The sequence below is a fragment of the Pongo abelii genome, chromosome 4, assembly GCF_028885655.2.
Source record: "Pongo abelii isolate AG06213 chromosome 4, NHGRI_mPonAbe1-v2.0_pri, whole genome shotgun sequence".
Classification (NCBI taxonomy): domain Eukaryota; kingdom Metazoa; phylum Chordata; class Mammalia; order Primates; family Hominidae; genus Pongo; species Pongo abelii.
This window is the reverse complement of record NC_071989.2, coordinates 106,831,383-106,843,610: the sequence shown is the minus strand read 5'-3', so window position 1 is coordinate 106,843,610 and position 12,228 is coordinate 106,831,383. Positions and strand designations below refer to the sequence as shown.

General features: G+C 39.2%; 1 long non-coding RNA gene across 1 annotated transcript; it reads right to left on the bottom strand.

Moving 5' to 3' along the window:
* Window positions 1-243: 243 nt before the first annotated feature.
* On the bottom strand, window positions 244-11,262 carry LOC129059476 (uncharacterized). Its single transcript, XR_008525400.2, has 2 exons — window positions 4,346-11,262; window positions 244-3,019 (listed from the first exon to the last, which is right to left on the bottom strand). It is a non-coding gene; the product is annotated as an uncharacterized LOC129059476 (long non-coding RNA).
* Window positions 11,263-12,228: the final 966 nt, after the last annotated feature.

The window sequence follows — 12,228 nt, the reverse complement described above, 5'->3', positions numbered from 1 at the left end:
TATATGCATTTTTAACTTAATTTGTTTTAAAATTTTTACCAAAAAAGTCATATTATATAAATTTTAGCCTATTTTTCCCTTAGTAGTACATTATAATATTTTCACATATCAAAAATATTATTCTATAATATGATTTTAAAGGAATCATAGTAATAATGGTGTTTTTAAGTAATTGAACAATATTCATCTTATGAGTACCTCCTTAAAGGTAAAGCAACAGAAAGAATCCATAACAGCAAAAAGTGTAGTGAGCTTTTTATTTGTTTTTACGTATCAAAGTAATTTTTGCCAAATGCCTACTGTTTGTCTTTTATGTACTGGGAAAACAAAGATAAGTTTTTAGAGCAGTTATAAGATAGGTAAGTTAGTCAAATATTATGTGATGGGTACTAAGACAGAGATAGTCCTACGTGGTACAGGAACACAGAGAAGAGGCCTCTAAGTAAGAATGAGAGTCACCTGTAAAGTGACACTAACTAAACTATTGAAGGACAAGGGGAATGGGAACTGCAGAACAAACAGCATAAGTAAAAGGACTGCCTAGAAACAGTCAAGCATTAATTCACAAATTGGCTTGATCATAAAAATCAGTAGAGACTGCCAAGCATGGTGGCTTACGCCTGTAATCCTTGCACTTTAGGGGAGGCCGAGGCGGGTGGATCACCTGAGGTCAGGAGTTTGATACCAGCCTGGCAAACATGATGAAACTCTGTCTCTACCAAAAATACAAAAAATTAGCCAGGCGTGGTGGCGGGCACTTGTAATCCCAGCTACTCAGGAGGCTGAGACAGGATAATCACTAGAACCCAGGAGGTGGAGGTTGCAGTAAGCTGAGATCACACCACTGCACTCCAGCCTGGGCAACAAGAGCAAAACTCTGTCTCAAAAAAAAAAAAAAAAATCAGTAGAGACATAAGCCCCACTCCTGGAGATTCCAATTTAATACGTTTAGGGTCAGGCCAAGAATCTGCATGTTTAATAATGTCCCAAGAAATTCTTACATTCAGTCAAGGTTAAAAAACAATTCTAGTCCCTCCAACTGGAAACCTGCTTGTTTTACAATATAGCAGTAAGGAAGTAGCCATCCCTGAAGCTTGGAAAGTGGCCAAAGACAGAATGTGTGGGTTAAGCCTTGAAGTTTATCCTGAAAGATAAAGGACTGAATCCGAGTTTGCAGAGCAGATTAGCATTTTAGAAGGATCACTCTGTAAGAAACGGAGTATGATGTGTAAGGAAACCTTTTGAGGAGGCTAATGCAGCAATTTAGGTGAGAAGTCATTAAGACCTTAATTTAAAAAGTGGTTATGAGTTTAGGAAAGAGGAGAACAAGAGATACCAAGGAATTAAAAGCCACAGGGATTATGGATTGATTGAGTATAAGTGAGAGTGACCTAGGAAGACTCCCAGGGAAGTGGATTGGGTGACTGGATAAGAAATATGCCATTTATGAAAATGTGGCATTCAAGTAAAGTGCAGGTTTGAAATACATAAGTTCACTTTTAGATATACTGAATTTTATTGGAAATTCAATCGTAGGTTCCATCACAAACTCAAAAGGAAGATTTGGCAGGAGGAAGTTTGTAATATAACAGTGATCGAAGTTGAACCCATGAGGAAGATAACACTCAATGTTTAAGCAGAAAAAAAAGGAACCTACAATGGAGACTAAAAAGAATTATCTTTTTTCTTTTTAAGGAAAGAATAATGCCACAGAAAACAAAGGAGAAGGACTCCAGAAGGAGAAGAACTGCTACCGATAAATCAAACAAAATAAGGACAAAGCAAAGTTCCCTAAACTGTGCCTTATGGAATTTAATGGTGCAGGTATCAGGAGCATCTCCTCTGCACATGTTTCTGGTGGGCTTGGCCAATCAAATGTTTCCTTCCTAGGAGCTGAATCTTAAGTGGTGACACAAGGAGGAAAGGTAGTTGAACCTTAGTAAACATACATGATTATGAATGTCCACAGTTTCATTTCAGTAGTCCTGTACTTTCTGCCCTCAGGAAGCTTGACTGTTTAGCATTTTCTTCTGTTCTGCATTATACCAGTATATTTCCAATGAATATCATTTTTTTCCATAAGCTGTTCTCAATTTGTTTCTTTGGCTTATAATTAGAGACCCAAAACTGCCAAGGTAATTTTACTTTTGCTTTCATTTTCAATAAGACAAACCACTGTTCTGTTTATTTTCTGAAGTAAAACAGGAAAGAGGGAGATGATTGATATAATAAAGTCATTGAGTACACAGAAGAGGATGGAATCCAATCTACAGGTTGAGAAATGAGCCTCGAGTTAGATGGGCACCTTTTCCAACAGGAAGGAGAAGTACAAATGCCAATAAATAAGCATATAAGTAAGAGGGAGAGGAAGGTGCCGTTTTCACTTTCTGCCCTTGCCTTTTCACAATGAAATGGACAGAATCATCATTTGCTGAGTGTAAGAAGAGTTGGTGGTTTTCACAGTAAGGGAAATAAATGTTTGGAATATCCACTGTCAGTTGATCAGAAGCACCTTCACCATAACTGAGGACTCAGCCTTGGTCAGAAAGCAACAACACAGAGTGACATCAATTGGTATGGCTGTGTGATTTTTCTCCAAGAACTCTCAGCTGCTCAGTTTCAGAGTCAGAGAAACAGGATGGCTGGATTAAGAGTTGAAAGTAATATTGAAAGCATAATTTAAGCAGTGGACACCAGTGTGTGGAGCTGAACAGGGAAAACAGGAAGACAGAAGGAGACTAATTGATTAGGAGAAAATGGAGGGCTCAAAGCATATGGGGTCATGAGGTCAAAGGGCAGGCATAGTTCATATAAGGACCAGAAAGTTACCAAAAACAAATGGTGGGGAAAAGCTGATGTCTTGCCTAAACATCAAGCCTGTATCTGAATCTCCCTGTGGATGGAGGGTTCACGTTTATCTGCCTTCAGATTGCTCTACTCGGCTGTCAGTCTTTCTTAGGATTCCTAATTTGTTTTTCTGACTTTCGCCCACAAGCTGGATGACCACTTGGTGGAGCTCCTGCAAAGAGAATGTCAGCCCATTGGTTAACAAGCTATCCTGAAAAACTTGAGATTCTATAAAATTATGCAGTTCACTTTAGCCTAGTCCAGTAAATGGTGGACTGATTGAGAAATACTTTTTTAAAAAAAATTTGTGAGCTTTCCCTATTGCTCCCAATAGAATGACAGCTGATTCTGGTACTTGGAGCAACCAAAATTTCGGAAGGTTCTTTGATCTTAATGCAGCAATGAGTGTTCCCTCTACTACTAGCCTAAGCCTAATCTAGTCCTTCGTCAGTTGTAGAAATATAATATCTTTAAGAAAGGATAGGAAAAAGAGTCCATAATTAAGACACTGTTCCTTTAGGCCTAGCATATTAATAATACCTTTAATCTATTTTACCTTGCGGGTTTAAAAAAAATTCTGCCTGTTGCTTAGTGCCACCCATACTGCTGATGATGAACAATGATTTGTTGCATAAATTGCCACCTACCTTTTATTCTGTAGCAGCCATTCATTACAACTCTAAGGCCAGTAATTACCAGTGATGAAAGTGGCATTATCTGCTGTGACTTCCTGTTTGGTTTTACTTTGAAAGTGCCTTAGCTAGTTACCTTACTTGTATAGTGTAGACTGTTCGAGTGCCATAGACAACTTATTCTCCTATCCCTGGCATAGTCCCCCAAACAGTGCCTTCATTACTGCAAGGAGAGAGTGTGGCTTAATTACACTATATTCATCTCTATGACAAGCCAGACAACTCAAACCATAAGGTTTCATTACATGGTTCTTATAGTTTCATCATGGTTTATGACCAAGAGCACATACTTTCTAATACAGTGTGAGAAAATCAAGAAGATGTAGTTAGATTAATTAATTTGCAGCAAAATACTATCTGGAGCATCAGGAAGACTGGCAGGTGCTTCCAGTTCAACTCCATGTCATAGATCAAATTTTACAATTTCAATAAGTAGTTTCTCTTCTTTTAATTGACAGATGTAGTGGTTACTTTTAGCTGTCATAGAATTGAATAAAAATCTGAGATAATAAGATAATACGATGTTGACATGTTTTTAGGTGGCAAAAATAAACCTTAATATTGTGTCATCAATTTCTTCTTCTCTGCACCTATAATTATGCAGGCTGTGTGGATTTCATTCTTTTCATACCGATAGTGTTATACTATACTCGGTCACATTCCCCCTAAGATAATGAGGCTAGATTGTAGATCTGGAGCAAACTTTTGCCCTTGGATTGTTGACAGGCACTGCAATTTAATTAAGTTGACATTTCTAGCATAAATTCCCAGAGATAGAAGACACCACAGAGAATCTTTTATCTAACCTTCTGCCCATTATAGGAAATCTCTCCACAGCACACACAACAAGTTGCTTTTCCAGTCTTCCTTGATTTCATCAGCATCCCAAATTATTCACTGGGTGTTTAATCATGGTTCTGCTTTCTTCTAGGAAACATACATACACAGAGTCAAATTTTCTACTATTAGAGAGGACAAAAGAGAAATGAGTTGTCTGACAGAGAGAAATGGGCAAGGACAAAGGGAAAATCATTAGTGGAAAGAAAAAGGAGCATTAAAGGGCAGTATGATGAGAAACAGGAAGAAGAGATGTATGCAGTTTAAGCAGAGCAATCACTTTCACTAAGCCCTTTTCATTCTCTTGCAATACTCTCAGGAATTACAGATTGGAAGGCACTGCACTGGTGTGGAAGTAGGCTGAGAAGAAACATGGGTTGGGCACAGTAGCTCATTCCTATAATCCCAGCACTTTGGGAGGCCAGGGTGGGAGGATCACTGGAACCCAGGAGTCTGAGACTGACCCTGGCAACATAGCAAGACCCTATCTCTATAAAAAATTTAAAAATTAGCCAGGCATGGTGGCACATGCCCGTAGTCCCAGCTTCTCAGAAGGCTGAAGTGGCAAGATCACTTGAGCCCAGGAAGTTGAGGCTGCACTCAGCCATGATTGCACCACTACACTTCAGCCTGGACAACAGAGTGAGACCCTGTCTCAAAAAAACAAAGAAAAGAAAAGAGAGAAGAGAAGAGAAGAGAAAAAGAGAAGAGGAGAAGGAAGGGAAGAAACATGGACTGGAGAGAAGTGTCAGTGTCATTATCAGAGCCTACAGTGGCATGAATGTGGCCAGTACTGTGTCTTTGTTTGGGGGTTAAGAAGGAAGGTCTACTCAGGTCAGCACCTAAGAAAGATGCATTCCTCTATTTGTACTGCTCACTTCTAATCTGTCACCTACCTGACCCACTAACTGTGGACCCACTAACTCTATTAATAGTAGGTATAATTGCATTAGTATAGATCTCTTTTAAAAAAGATGAAACAAGGGCTTATGTGCAAGGGATTATTTTGGGAAATGATCCCAAGTTTTAAGGAGTGAAGGGACTGGAGAGAGTAAAATAGGGAAGAAAGGAAAGCAGTATCAGGGGAAGAAGGTCTCAAGCTGAACATGACCACAGATCATGATCCATTGAGAATCCTCTAAAAATCCATACAGAATAAGCCTCAGAATTCTGCAAACAAGGGACAGAAGAAGGTGGCATTTATCCACTGGGTCTGTCCCTGATAGGTCACGATTTGCCTTAATGACATTAACCTTTTGTATACAATGTGTGAGGCAGATCTGTTACCTACCACAGACACCCCAGTTGCCCTGTAGAGTTAGCAATGGGGCAGAAATTAAGAAAAGCCAAGTGTGGCCTGGCACAGTGGCTCACACCTATAATCCCAGCACTTTGGGAGGCCGAAGCAGGCTGATCACTTGAGGTCAGGAGCTTGACACCAGCCTGGCCAACATGGTAAAACCCCTGTCTCTACTACAAATAAAAAATTAGCTGGGCATGGTGGCAGACACCTATAATCCCAGCTACTTGGGAGGCTAAGGCAGGAGAATAACTTAAACCCAAGAGGCTGAGTGCACTCTAGCATGGGCAGCACAGCAAGACTCCACCTCAAAAAAAAAAAAAAAGAAAAGAAAAGAAAAGAAGAGAAAAGGCAAGTGTAGGTTGAATAATGGACACTTCCACATTAAAGGAGACTAAAAAGATAAGAAGTAAATGCTATGTATGATCCTGTTCAATTCTGAACCAGAAAAAAGTCATAATTCATAAAAGACATGATTAGAAAAATTTGCAAACTTGTATTAGGTGTATTGATTAAAATATTATATCAATGTCAAATTTCCTAGGTTTGATCATTTTACTACAGTACATAGATGAATATGCTTGTTCTTAAGAAATACACACTGACGTATTTAGGAGTAAAGGAGCATGACATCTGCAACTCACTTTTAAATGGTCCTGTATATATGGGGGCAGGGTGGGAGAGAGAAATCAAATGTGGTAAAATGTTAACATTAGTGAATCTGCATGAAGTATATGGGTGATCTTTGCACTATTCTTGCATCTTTTCTATAAGTTTGAAAATATTTGAAAGTAAAAAGTAAAAAACATACAATTGTGTAGTATTGTTAGAAATGGGAGTCTGACATTTGAAGATGGCATAATAGGGTGTTAGATCATGTATCAGCTAAGCAGTGACAGACATATACAGAGAAACAGAGGAATGTGTGGGTTTATAACTTAAAAGCAGAGAGCATTTTAGGTCATTTTCAGCTACAAACTCCTTATTGCAAAATGGTACCCTGTAACAAACTTTAATTATCTACTGTATACTAGACAATATGTGTATTGTAAGAATTGCAAGAATTGCAAGGATGAATGATTCATATTCTCAAGGAATTTAGAGCCTATTAGAGGATAAAACTGCAAAACTAAAAATCAATAATATCATCTGTTAAGAAATGACTACAGAAACAAAAGTAAGAAAGCAGCAAATGTGAGGTTTGAGTATAGAGACAAAAGAATTTCTGACAGGAAGTAATATTTGAATTGAGACTTGATGAATGAGAATATCACTTAGAAATAAGAAAAGGAGGACCAGGTGCAGTGGCTCATGCCTGTAATCCCAGCACTTTGGGAGGTTGAAGTGGGCAGATCACCTGAGGTCAGGAGTTCAAGACCAGCCTGGCTAACATGGCAAAATCCTATCACTACTAACAATACAAAAAAATTAGCCATGCATGGTGGCGTGCACCTGTGGTCCCAGCTACTCGGAAGCCTGAGGCACGAGAATCTTGAACCCTGGTGGCAGAGGTTGCAATGAGCCAAGATCGTGCCACTGCACTCTAGCCTGGGTGACAGAGTGAGACTATCTAAAAAAAGAAATAAGAAAAGGGCATTTTAGGTAAAGAAAATGGCTGAGGAAGCTATAAAAATACTTCACATATTTAGTCTCTTTGCAATTTTTTGCCTCCTGTGTGACAGCTTCCCCACATTACCCTTCCTAACTAAATACCCATGAAGCCATAAGAATTCCCTCCATTTTTATTTCTTGTTTTGTCACCAACTTTGAAATTTTATAGTGTATTAAAATAATGGATGGTCCACCACAGTCATGAAGAACGAATAGAACCTCCTGATAAAAGTGGTTTTTGTGAGTTTTTTTAGGGATGGTTAATTTTTTTAAATCTGATTCTGGAACCCAGGAAGATTATAAAATGTTTTTAAATTTAAAAAAACAAACATCTGTATACCATGCTGTTCTCTTCTTTGCATTGGGATTTGGGTTATTTCATAGAACATTTTAATTAATGGTGCAAATTAGTCCAATTACCAAATTAGTCTAAAGCTCTCAGAAGTGAGGTCAATGGATACACATGCTGTGGAAAGGCCAGACTTTTCATAAAGCCACAAAAACTATTTTGGGTACCCAGAAGATGACTTGGTTAGTATCAAAAACAGTAAGATCTACCTTCATTTAGGACACAAGTGAAAGACACTTCTGTGGTTAATAAATTTCACTTGCAGCAAGGGAGTAGAAGCCCCTAGGAGATACACTCCACTGCTTCTACAGAGACGTAGAAGTGGAGTTTCAGTTTTAATTTTGCACTGTCTTTCTTTGAAATGATTCTAGCTTCTGCTTTTGAACAAACAGTGACAGTTTCTGATCCCTGTTTTACTGTCATTGAATATCAAATGGAGAACTTGTTTTTGAGACAGGAAATGCTAGTGAAACTCCTCGCTCCTGTCAGCACTTTCTAAGCAAAGTTAGGCACACTGCTTGCATTCTCTGTATTTGGAGATCTTCATCTTTACAAGATGCTTATTGGAATCTGGAAACTAAAATAATCCATACTCAGCCTTCAATAGCCTAAACTGTTTTTTTGTTTTTGTTTTTTGTTTCGTTTTGTTTTTGTTTTTTTGAGACAGAGTCTCACTGTGTCACCCAGGCTGGAGTGCAGTGGCAGGATCTTGGCTCACTTCAACCTCCGCCTCCTGGGTTCAAGCAATTTTCCTGTCTCAGCCTCTCAAGTCCCAAGTAGCTGGGACTACAGGCATGTGCCACCATGTCCAGCTAATTTTTGTATTTTTAGTGGAGACGGGTTTTCACCATGTTGGCCAGGCTAGTCTCAAACTCCTGCACTCAAGTGATCTGCCCCCATCAGCCTCCCAAAGTGCTGGGATTACAGGTGTGAGCCACTGACCCAGGCCCAATAGCTTAATCTTCATATTTCACACCTGGAAAACTATAATTATAGTACTGCTGACTTTTTAAACTGGTACAAAGACTTATCTTAGGCAATGTCTAAAAAGTGCTATAATCACCTGAGAAGAAAATTATGCATTCTACGAATCACAGACTTGGGAGGCATTGTTAAAAGTAACCTGTTCCAACACTGCAATATATGAATCAAGAATCATTTGTATGATACAGTGAATTAAGATGGGTACTCTGGGTATTTTATTTTGAAAGGTCAACAAAATGCAACTTGTTAGAACAGTTTTAGCTCTGTAGCCTATGGCTACCAATTTAAGCTAAAATAAGTCTTTTATTACACACAGTGACAAATTCTTCCATCTCTTCAGCTCTCTTCACCAATGCAATGTATACTGAGTAATATCTCCTTCAGTTAGTTTAGGCCATCTCTGGCTCTTCTGGAATATTCTGTCTCTCTCAGGGCTGCATTCGATTTGCATTTTAAATGTACTTTGCCTATAATTTAAAAGATAGAATGGGGCTGGGCGTTGTGGCTCACGCCTGTAATCCCAACACTTTGGGAGGCCACGGCGGGCAGATCACTTGAGGTCAGGAGTTCGAAACCAGCCTGGCCAACATGGTGAAATCCCATCTCTAATAAAAATACAAAAATTAGTCAAGTGTGGTGGCAGGCGCTTGTAATCCCAGCTACTTGGGAGGCTGTGGCACAAGAATCACTTGAACCTGGGAGGAGGAGGTTTCAGAGAGCTGAGATTGTGCCACTGCCCTGCAGCCTGGGTAACAAAGGAAGACTCTGTCTCAAAATAAATAAATAAATAAGATAGCAGGATGGGCGCAGTGGCTCACACTTATAATTCCAGCACTTTGGGAGGCCAAGGGGAGAGGATCACCCAAGTTCAGGAGTTTAAGACCAGCCTGGACAACATGATAAGACCCCATCTCTATAACAATTTTAAAAATTAGCCAAGAGTGGTGGCATAAGGCTGTGGTCCCAGCTACTCGGGAGGCTGAGGTGGAAGGATCACCTGAGCCCATGGGGTAGAGGCTGCTGTGTTTGCACCACTCACTCTAGCCTGGGCAACAGAGACCCTGTCTCAATCAATCAGTCAGTAATAAACAAATATAAAATGATAGCAGCTGGCAGTCAGCAGAGGCAGCAAGGGAGATTTCCCAAAATACGCAATTCTCAAGATTCTATCCTCAGGATAGATTCTGAAATCCTCAGAGAATTTGGAAATTCTTGAGAGGTAGTTTTGCTAATACACAGCCACTTGTAATCCATATTGTCTTTTCTCCCTTGGGGTGCAAGGCCTTAATTAACAATATTTAACTTAAACAGTCTCACAGTGCTACAACCAAGGGAACTCCTGAGCTACTTCCTGTTTCCAAGTTCCTGGCCAAGCCGCTCTTGAACTGCTCCATCCCCCAAAACAAACAAATTCTTTTAGTTAATTTTTAAACTCTGTTCATTTGAGCTTTATTCCTTTGACCCTAATGCTTTAACTTCTGCTAAAATAAAAATGCTCTTTGTACTATTATTAATTATTTATGCTCTACTGTGATGGAAGAATCCAAACAATTTTGACAGATGACTGCTTAAGCCTCTGAGAGTGAATTAACTGTATTTATCTCTTTGAAAATAAATTAACTATTATTGCTCATTGCTCATTTACATGTATAAGCTCTGGACTGGATACGTTTTTTAAGACACTTAATATTTTAAGGCATTTAATTATTGTGAGACTTTATATATACATATATAAATATATACATATATATGTATGTATGTATTTTTAAGTCTCACAATAATTCTACCAAGTAGGCATTCTTTTTTTGAAATGGAGTCTGGCTCTGTCTCCCAGGCTGGAGTGCAGTGTCACCATCTCTGCTCACTGCAACCTCCTTCTCCCGGGTTCAAGTGATTCTCATACCTCAGCCTCCCAAGTAGCTGGGATTACAGGTGCATGCCACCACACGTAGCTAATTTTTGTATTTTTCATAGAGACAAGGTTTCACCGTGTTGGCCAGGCTGGTTTTGAACTCCTGACCTCAGGTGATCTGCCCACCTCGGCTTCCCAAAGTGCTGGGATTACAGCATGAGCCACCACGCCTGGCCCAAGTAGGCATTCTTGTCTCTATCTTACGAAAGGGAAAACTGAGGTTCAGAAGTTGGGAAAGGTTTACACCACCTGTAAGTGACAGCCAGAAACTAAACTCATTTGTGTCTATCAGATGCCAAAGCAGGGGTCACAATTTTGCCTAGACTCAAAATGACATATGCAGGTTCTTATTTTAGACGGCAGCAGGAAGAGAGTAGATGGGTGAGAACCAGAGACCCAGGAGAAGACTGGGGCTGTGGTATAGGAAACACAAGAATAAAAGAAAATTGTGGCCAGGCACTGTGGCCATGCCTATGATCCCAGTGCTCAGGGAGGTCCAGATGGGAGGATCACTTGAAGACAAAAGTGTGAGGCCAGCCTGGGCAAAATAGTGAGGCTCTGTCTCTACAAAAAATTTAAAAACTTAGTTGGGCATGGTAGCATACCTGTAATCCCAGCCACACAGGAGGCTGAGATAGGAGGATTGCTTGAGCCCAGGAGTTCAAGGCTTCAGTGAGCTATGATCGGGCCACTGTACTCCAACATGGGTGACAGAGTGAGATCCTGTCTCTAAAATAAATTAATTAATCAATTAATTAATTAAAATGGAATGAGAGTAGCAAAACATGAGGAAAAGTACATCTACTCAGTTAAGAACGTTTATTGAGTAACTACTTAAAAGAAGACACTGTGCTAAATCCTGGCACAAATATGTGTGTATGTATATATTAATATACACATCTTTGTGTATATACATATATACATACACACATCTTTGTGTGTACATAAAAATATATATTAATATATATTTGTTATTTAAGGTAAAATACACAGATGCTCTTTAAAAAATATAGACAACCAGCTGGACACAGTGGCATTAGCCTGTAGACCCCACTATTAGGGAGGCTGAGGAAAAAGGATCATTTGAGACCAGGAGTTTGAGGCTGAGGCTGTTGCATACTATGATCATGCCTGTGAATAGGTATCATACTCCAGCCTGGGCAACATAGCAAGAACCCATCTCTAAATATAAAAATAAAAAGAGAAATGGTAGCGTACAATACAAACAATTTATTCTACATCTTGCTTTTCTTATTAATATTTGTTATGTTAGTAAATATAGCGCTATCTCCATTCATCCCAATGGCTACATAACATTCCATCATCATTACCATACATCAGTATGTACCAACATACATCAGTACCACAGGTTATTTAACCAGTTCCTTTTTCATGGACATTTAGGTTGTTTACAATATTTTAGGATTAGATATGTGTTGCAATGACTATCCTTGTGCACATATGATTTTGCAAGTGCAAGCCTATTTATAGGGTAAATGTAGAGACGTAGAATTGCTGAGTTGAAGAATATGTACATATGTATACATTTAATTTTGACATGCATTGCCAAAATGCTCTCCATAGAGGTATTCCCAACTCACATTCCCACCAGCAATATATGAGAGTTTCTATTTCCCCACACAACACCATTTGAATATATCCCGTCTGTAGGTGGAATACAGTGTTTCTACAGTTT